The 9,722-nt window shown below is 41.8% G+C and overlaps 1 non-coding gene across 1 annotated transcript; it reads right to left on the bottom strand.

The window, feature by feature from the left end:
* Positions 1–629: 629 nt before the first annotated feature.
* On the bottom strand, positions 630–701 carry trnaq-uug (transfer RNA glutamine (anticodon UUG)). The gene has a single exon. It is a non-coding gene; the product is annotated as a tRNA-Gln (tRNA).
* Positions 702–9,722: the final 9,021 nt, after the last annotated feature.

Genomic DNA, 9,722 nt, shown 5'->3' with positions numbered 1-9,722 from the left:
TCGGTTTAGCATGACATGATCAGCTTGATGTTCATATATGTGTTACACATTATTACTAGATGAGCTGCACTGAAACATCCAAGCCACCACGTCCCAGCACATGTCAGAGATGCAGAACAGATGGAACAGTCTTATGGAGTGATGGAGGCCATGAAGCCTCCTAAAGCTTTGAATGGAGCTGAAGTCATGATGCACTGATCTTTCTTTTTATATAATGTCTCATAAGTATTTGTTATAATATTGCCCCAAAAAGTCAGCCACACTTGTGTGAAACCAGCCTGTCCAGTTAGGATCAACACTGATTGTGGATCAGTTTCAGCTGCTGTTGTGCAAATGGAACAGACAACAGGTGGAAATGAGAGGCAGTTATCAAGACAGCCCTATAAAGGAGGTATTTGTTATAATACTTTAATAAATTATGTCTTCAGCTACTTTTATACTCATTATTAATCCCAGATTAAGGTGTCATTTAGGAGAGAGATTTAAATTCTATCTTTATGTAACTTCTCCTTCTGATACACTCTGATAGTTATTCAGTTACAACATGCTGACTGGAAATCTGCAAAATGAGCCCTGAATTTTTAGAGAAAGTAGAAAGGACACCAGTATTACTGTCCAAACAAAACTAAAGGTTCCACTGAGATTTGAACTCAGATCACTGGAGTCAAAGTCCAGAGTGCTAACCATTACACCATGGAACCTGCTTCTCATGGGTCTTCTTCTCCTCCTCTACCCGGCCGACTGTCAGCAGTTTGACATTGGTAAAGATACGTGCAAAGATTTCTTTGTGTCAACAAAGATTGAACACTTTGCATGTCACTGTCCTCCATGAGGAGACTGTCTTCCATGTCTAGATAAGGCTTGCTGTCTAGCAGCTGGGAGAAATGTCTTTTTGTGGCTGTGGCATTAGCTCAACATTGAATCATAAAGTTTATTTGTTGCATAACAGGAAGTGGTCTTGTATTAGGGTGTGACCCTCCTGAGAAGCAGAACCTCTCCTCTGATAATTGTCTCTCATTGGACAGATATGAAAATTAGCCTGAGCTATCCGGGCTCTACATGTTGTTACAGAGAATAATTCTGTGCAAACAGGTTAACTGAAACGGAGAGCATTGATTCAGGGTGAACTTCCTGTGTGTGCAGACCATTGACAGTAAAAACTATGGACAGAGCCACCGTGACGTCACCCGTTTGTTTCTGAAGAGCCGTTTTGAGTCTCAGTGGGAGGTTCCGGGACGTGATGATCGCCGCCATGTTGGCAGCGTCACGTCAACTAAAACTCCGAATATGGACAAAGAGGGGGAGCACGAGCGGGGTTTAGGGGGGCGGGCGATCGTGGAAGCAGGAAACTCACGCTGTGATACGTCAACTGTCTGTCACTCAAGCGGCAACGCCCATAATTAGGCGTAATTTTAAGTCCGAATACAATTGCAACGAGTGAGTTGTAAAAAAATTCACCCCCCCTACAATTGACACTAGAAGAGAACCTATCATCTGAGACCACAGCGATTTTTTGTACCAGGCCGTAAACATGTTCTTTTCTGCTGTGAAATCGGCCATTTTAACATGGGAGTCTATGGGAAATTACTCGCTTTTGGAGCCAGCCCCCAGCTGTTGCAGCGTGAATTACAAGTTTTGACACTTCCGCATGGGCTTCCACTTTGAGCCCCGAAGGTTGCCGCTTGGTGCAGACAGTGGAGGTGGTTTCAGGTGTTATAAATTGGCATCCCCATGGTTCAGATGAAGAAGTGGTTCCAGTTCCTCACAGGTCCTGTGTTCAAATCCCGGACGAGCCCACATCTTTGAACTTCAGTAGATTGGACGTTTGCATTTACAGGATTAATCTTTATTCCAACTTAGACCCTGTAAACAGCTGTCTGCTCAAACTCCCAGCAGCAATCATTCTAGAACTGAGACCAAATCATCAACCGCAAGCTCTACTTCCGACTGTATCCTGGGGAAGCCACTCCACGCCTGTATGGACTCCCCAAGATACACAAGGAAGGAGTCCCCCTCTGCCTCCTTCAGGTGATGCTTTATGGCCTCTGATGTCACCTGGAGATAGTGGAGAAAAAACAGACAAAAGAAGTGAAAGAGGAGCATGACAACTAGAACAAGAACAACAAAAAGTTTCAATTACAATTAGGAAAACGATCAGAAAGTTGAAAATGATGACAGGTATGATCTCTGCCAGATCCCCACCTTTGACTCCTGGAGAGTCTGAACGAGCTCCTCATTGTCAAGTATATTCCCCTTAGAGTTAGAGAGAAGCTCAACAATGCGGTCCTCGATATCTTTCAGCTGATTGCGGTCAGCGTTGATGCGAACAATCAGCTTATTGCTCTGTTCCTCAAGATGTGGACTCTCAAGACGCACCACATCACTTTAAAGGGAGAAACAAGTTGCAGGGTAATTGTAATTTTCAAGGGTTTTGGAGGTAGAGAAAGGAGAAGAAAGGGGGGAAAAGAGAAGGAAAAGGGTAAAGTTGTGAATGTGAGTCTTAAAGTTTGGTTAGAATTCAATATCTGTCTTGTGTCTACCTGAGCAGTTGGTCCTCCAGGCCAGACTCAGTCACAGTGAAATTGATGATTGTAACTTTAATACATTTCTGGAAAACAGAAAAAAATGTACATGCCAAAAGACACATTTTACATCAATCGAAGCCAGGATCACACACACTACAATTCTAATGAAACACTAATTAATTTATGAAGATTTAACTGTCATGTCACTCTGCATCATCAGTGCCTTTGTTTTTTCTGTCTAACAAAAACGCTCCTCAGACTTATTCGGCCGTTACAGTCACCATGCAACCCCTGGTTTGAATAAACACTGGAGTAAACCCTTGCATTCACAGGGTCCTTCTGCTCTCCTGGCTGGTGTTGAACAAAAGGGCATTGCACACAGGTGTAGCTGGCAGGTGATTTAATGTCTGCAGAAACATGGTTTGATGCCAGGCGTTCATTATACTAATGAACTCTAGACCAGGCTCACATTGGCCATACCAGCTGCACACTTTATCACAGAGGCCCTAAAGGTTTTAAACCATCCCATCACACTGTACCTACCAGCTGTCTATGGTGGGAAGTGAAGGCTCCATAGTAGGCAATGCAGGCAGCTGCAATGCATACATTTCCCACAACACTGTTGATGTCCTGCTCAAGATTTGCAACATTTTTTCCCCAGCGTATCTGCTGTCCCCCAGAGCAGAAGTCAGTTTCCCTGCTCTGTCCAGTCGAGCCTGTGTCAGAGCCATTTTGATAACTATGAGGAAGGAAAAAAGACATTTTAATGAACAGAGTTTAGACAAGTTCTATTTTTAAAGCATCAACTGATTTTAGAACTGCAACCAGGTATGGTTTATCATATTAACGTAATGCATTAAAACATGGCCCTCACCCAAATCTTCCTTCTCATTTATGCTGCTGTCCAACTGGTCCTGTAGGTCCTTCATCTGATCCTCCATCTCCTTAAGTTGTTGTTGCTTGTCCCTTAGTATTTTCTTGGTTGTATCCAGCTCTGCCTGCGTAGGTAAGGGTAGCGGGAGAAGAGTATGCAGACCAGTCACACAGAGCGGTGCATGGCAGATGAATAGCCAAAGTGACAAAGGAACAGACAGCAGACTGTGAAGAAATATTGCAAATGTGCATGTGTATCAGTAATAATAAACTGCACTCTTTATGACTGACCTGTGCTTTAACCACGTTTTCTTTTTCTTTGGAGTAAAGATCCATAGCTATGACCCACATGCACAACGACCCGCAAGCTTTGGACGCCTTCTCCACCTAAAAGCAGCACATGATAAAGTATTACACCCAGCACACTGAAACAAACTGTGTCAAATTCCATCTATTTTTTCAGAATATATATCATTAAATCTACATAGCCTACAGTACAGTGGATAAAGGATGTAAATTACATTGCCATTCCAATACTGACATTAGAATAGAATAGAATCTGGCTTTTATCAGGTCAGAGGTGCTGCTGTCCTTAGTCTGAATTTATGACCATCTCGTACCAAGCGGAGCTCCAGAGAGCAGAAAAACAACTGATCTCATCTGCCACAGCCTGAACTGCAGAAAACAAAGTTATATGACACACTATGAAATTACTTCTTAATACATTCAGTATCCTCAAATTACTTTGATTTTCTATAAAACTTCCTAACACATAAACACTTATGAAAATCACATTATTAAGTGATAAACACATTTAAACATGAATACTTCATGTTAGGGGCACACTCCTCTATATCTGAACACACACTGCAGAATCAATTCTTTCACCCTACACTAGACAGGCTGATTTCACACTGTGGCCAGATCAACCTGTCTCTGGCAACAGGTTAAGTACCACAGGCTTCTGAACTGCTGTGATCTCCAACCTCACCTTTATTTCTAAGATATTTCAAAGGGTGGCTGCAAGTCAGTCCACCTACAGCACCAGTCTGAAGTGTTCCTGGATTAAACAATAATCTGTTAAATATCACAGACCAGAGTGAAATCAAGTCCTTTTGAGGCAGAAATAAGCCCCTGGACTCACTGTGGGGCCACAGTCACTTTTTGGCAGATGAAAACACCAGTTTTTGAGGTTTATTCTTTTAAAGGGGTCTTCATGGTATAAATGTGCTGGCTGCATCATAAGTTCTTGTTATTTAATGATAGTTAATTATAACTTCCTGGACCTGCAGACTCTTTGTCTTCATATGGGCTGAATGAAGGGAGACTATAGCACAGATTTGACATGTGTGACTTCCACATGCTTTCCTACCATGAATGGAACAAGTCAAGCAGCACATGATGTGTTTGTGTAACACTGGAGATGTTAGCTGTACATGTGCAGAACAAAGACATGACCCACAGCAGACCATCATGTCCTTCTGATCAGTTTATTGAGTCTGTTTGTGTCCACTGCTTTCAGTCTGCTGCCCCAGTACACAACAGCAAACAAAATGGCACTGGCAACCACAGACTCATCAGCAGCAAGTTAGGTGATATTCAGGCCTAAAAAAATCCTTCAAACTTGGCACACATGTATAAGGCCTTCCTGCGATTGAGTCCTGTGAATTTGGTGCCTGTGTGTCAAAGTATTGCTGAGAAATTGCTGGAAACACGGTAAATCAGGTTTGGCTTTTCCACATTCAAGCCTGTGCCATTCAGACACAGAATGGCCAAACCTCTAAAATTGGCTCAGAACATTAGCTCTGGGCCCTGGACATGTGTGCCACTCAGTTAGCTACTTAGCTTTAGCAAGTGGCTAATGAGCTGGAACAAACATTTTGTCACTCAGTGGTGGGAGTTGAACAACCTACAGTTCAACAATCTCTCCTCAGTGGTTTTGGATATGGGGTTTTTGGGGTCTGGCTGCTCAAATTTAATTAAAAAATAATTCTAGCTGTAAAGTATTTTATATGGAAGTCTATCAGGACAGAAACTATTTTGGACCAGCTACCAAGTGGCCATGTAAGGAACTGCAGATTTGCTCCTTGACACATCTCTCTGTATTATGTTGTTACCTGGTAAAGACTACAGTGTTTATTGATTTTTGTTTGTTTGTTTTTAGCTTTACATAGATACTTTCTACCACTGACAGTTTAACATGACTATGGGACTGAATTTTGGTCATTTGAGGGACGGCAGTTCTTGATTAGCCTGAGAACCATTTGGTTCAACTGGAGCAACAACAGTGAGAGGTAGAGTCCTATGGTGCATCTGGCTCGGTGGTTGCTGGACTTCAACATTGTGTTCACGCTGAGTGCAGCCCGATACACACACACATAGCAGTAGCAGATGGCCAGCATGCAAAGAAACATTATTACAGACAGGGGTCCAAACAGCAGCAGGTCCTCCTTTGTGGTGAGTGGGAGGCGCTCTTTAAGGGAGACGGCCTCACACACGAGACCACTGGTTGCTGCTGGGAGTCAAACTTCATCTGGCTGAGCACCAAGCCAGACCATAAGCGCTCATGGTCCCGCTCAGCAGCCAAGTCTCACTGATGCTCATGTAGATGTTGTGAGCGTGGACCAATCTGAGGTAGTGAATGTGTAACGGGTACCGTAGCAACGGCACCGGGCTGCCAGATAAACTCCTGAAATTCAGGAAAGAAATGATGAGGCAGGGCGACAGCGTGTCAGTTCACAGTGCGTTCTCTGCAGTCATTTATTTGGACATTTCCTTCAGAAAATACTTATAACAATAACTCTTATTGTTCAGACTCATTATGTCCAATGTATGTGCAATATTGAATGTCCGTTCAACATGAATCAATCATAAATCAACATCAATAAATTACAGTCCATCCCAAAATAACATACATTTCCAAAAATGTCTTTTCTTACTCTTTATACTCAAAATGTATGGACTATTGTAATATTAAGCTATTCAAAATGTTTTTACAACTTCTACTAACAGTCTTTAATATAAACTGTCCTTCGATGAGCATAACTCATTCACTGTCATCACCATACTGCAAAGACCCATCAAACCAAGGTTAACAACTCTTTACTTAACTCTGTCTTACTCATATTCAATCCTAAACATTTTATTCACAACTCATTTGGCGAAACAACTCATAACCAAGTGGGAGCAAACTTATACGGAGCTCACTTGCACACACTGCGCGGAGGGATATGTGTGTGCCAAGCTAACAAAGTATCTCAGGCTCAGCCTGCTCGTCACGGAGCACAGCAACTAATTAAACCCATGTTTCTACAGAGCTATTTGGCCAACATAACTCACTCAACTCTTAAACACATTTTCACATCGTGTTATCCTTATTCTGTGTCATTTTACACATCACTAACCTGAAATTCAGGAAAGAAATGATGAGGCAGGACGACAGCGCGTCAGTTCACAGTGCGCCCTCTGCAGTAATGAGGAAAATCCACCTGTAGCACAGAGAAACCCAGCCCTTGACGCTGCCCCCTGCTGTTCTGGAGTGGTTATTACATACCCATTTTTTTTAAAGGAAAAGCCTTACAAAACACACACTTTACGTTTCTCAAGTATATACCTATTCCAAAAACAAACAATACATTACAAACGTGTTATTCCCAAAACACAAATGTGACACTTTTGTGGCCGTCACAAATGCCATGGCAGATAAAATCACAGTCATTTACTTTTTGTAGGACCGTGTAAGGGCCAGTGTAACAAGCCTGCAGAACTGACCCTGGATACATGCTTGTACATAAAGTCTGCACTATATGCTTGAAAGGGAGTGGAAGGAAGTAGAACTGATCTGACTCCACCCGTCTCCATCATTCATAGAACATAACCTGTAGCTGCTTCCTGTCATACTGTAAGCACATACATAACAACAGCACAGGATGGATCTATGCATAGAAACAGAGAATCACACAATATACTATAATCATCCATAATTTAATATAACTGATTATTAGTATTAACCCTTTGACTCCACATACAGACACACAGACTCTTCCTGGTGCTTCTCACCATCAGGACTTTAAAGTTGCCATAACCTCTCAGACTGTTAGACTTCTCTCTCAGAGTGAAGAGTTTCTGGATGGTACCAGGTAAGAAGTTATTATATGCTTTAAACAGGATCTGTGCTGTGCAGAATGTAGCAAGAAGGACCTAATACTGACCCCTGGTGGACAGCACAAGCAATGCTAAGACACCTAGAAGCAAACTGCCATCTGCACATATTGTACTCCCTCAGTTAAATCACTTTGACCCAGTTCCAGGCAGATTTCTTTATTGTGCAGCTCATTTGAGATTTCTTCTGCTGCATCAGTTGTTGCCATTGAGGTTGATCTTTTCAGTCTAGATCCATGTTGGCTTTCATTTAATAACTGATGTTCTTCAATAAATGTTTCTAAGCGATCATTAAACAGTGTTTCAAGGACTTTAGAGAAGTGAGGCAGCAGTGAGGCCGGTCTGTAGTGTGTGAAGTTCTGTTTGTTTCCATTTTTGAACAGTGCTGTAACTTTAGCAATGTTCGTGTTCTTTGGAACACAGCTGCTTTGAAGTGACAGGTTCCAGATGTGTGTTAAGGCTGTTGTCATGTTATTAATCAGCTTTTTACTGATATATACACATCAATAGCAGGACAGTCAGATATGATTGTAATATCTGTTCATGTTGTTCATGTTATCTGAATTCAAAGGGCACTTGTCCATGCTAGAATTAGAAAGATGGGAAAAAACATTGATCTTTTCTTATGCTATATTTCTTCTTCCTCTCACGTCCTGTCTGAGACAGATGCAGCTGCTACCAGGAGGAGGCTGACACTCTGTGGGGAAAGCATCAATATGATGTAGGTCTCATCAAAGCTTGTGAATCTGTCATCTTCCTAAGTCTGATCAGAGACCTTGCCAACAGCAGTATCCATTGAAACAGGACCCCTCTGCTCTTATTTATGCTAACATGACATGACAAAGTCACACATTTCGAGCCCTTCAGCTAGCATTACAGGCTACTCCCACCCTTGGACTGCCTGACCTGACTAGACTATTCAGACTGTAGGTGAAAAGAGTCAATACATGACTTCAGTTCTTTTACACTGTGGAAACGAGACCTGGTGTTTACTTATCTGCTCAGTCAACCAAACCCATTGCTGTAACAGAAGCAATGAGCAAATGAGTTTGGGGCCCTGTTGAAACACAGGCGTGTTCTAACACCTTTTTTTTTTTTTTTTGCAGCAACACTAACCACACTGATGACGTGATGGAAATTTACAAGCAGATGCAGCTGCGGAAGCTGCAGCCAGCACACCACAACATCCTGTTTAAGTCTTTGTCCTTGCTAACTATGTGGACTCTGTTCTTTCTACACTCTGAGCTGTACAATCTACAATTTGACTCTCCACAGGAAAAACAAACCTCATCTCTGGCGCTCATGTGGCTCCACTTTGAGGGATGAGGTTTGGTATGGTCCTGACAGCAAACCCTTTCTTCATGAATTCAATTCAATTTTATTTATACAGCACTCAGAATTGTCTCTAGGTCAAAGCCTGACCCCAAGCTAAGTACTTGAAGGCAAACTTAACAGGAAGAACCTTAGTTTCCTCTAGTGACACTGTGATGCAGCAGAGGCCAAATGAAGATGAGCTGCTCAAAACTCCCATCAGCCCCTGCTGCCCTCAGATAAGATGTTGAGTGCTGTGAAGGAGGAGCTTCAGATGAGACGGTAACATTTCTGTAAATGCACAAGAATCAACCTGAGGGCTAGTTTTCATCTGCGGTCGCTGGACATATGTTAAAAGGTAAACACTAAAAGTAATTTTTATTTATTTATATTTCTGTGTTTTTGTGTGATTGTGTTTTGTAACGTTACTTCTGTTTTTGATTTCCTGACAGACAGCAGCAGAACGAGCAGCTCCACACATGAAGGTGGAAACTTCAGAAGTCAGAACTGATTCAGCAGGTGAGAATCTGTCAATATCTGTATATCAGTTTGATCATTGATCAGATATTTTATAGTTCAGTATTGATTACAGTTATTATATTGGCATCTATCATGAATTAAATAAACACTAATAATATTTATATTAAATTATGGATGATTATAGTATATTGTGTGATTCTCTGTTTCTATGCATAGATTCATCCTGTGCTGTTGTTATGTATGTGCTTACAGTATGACAGGAAGCAGCTATACAGGTTATGTTCTATGAATGATGGAGACGGGTGGAGTCAGATCAGTTCTATCAGTACACAGGAGTCAGTCATGTATTAATACAATCAAAGTAAAATAATA

The sequence above is a fragment of the Parambassis ranga genome, unplaced genomic scaffold (genome assembly GCF_900634625.1).
Source record: "Parambassis ranga unplaced genomic scaffold, fParRan2.1 scaffold_21_arrow_ctg1, whole genome shotgun sequence".
Taxonomy (NCBI): domain Eukaryota; kingdom Metazoa; phylum Chordata; class Actinopteri; family Ambassidae; genus Parambassis; species Parambassis ranga.
The sequence above is the reverse complement of the archived record's forward strand: the minus strand, read 5'-3'. Positions and strand labels throughout refer to the sequence as shown.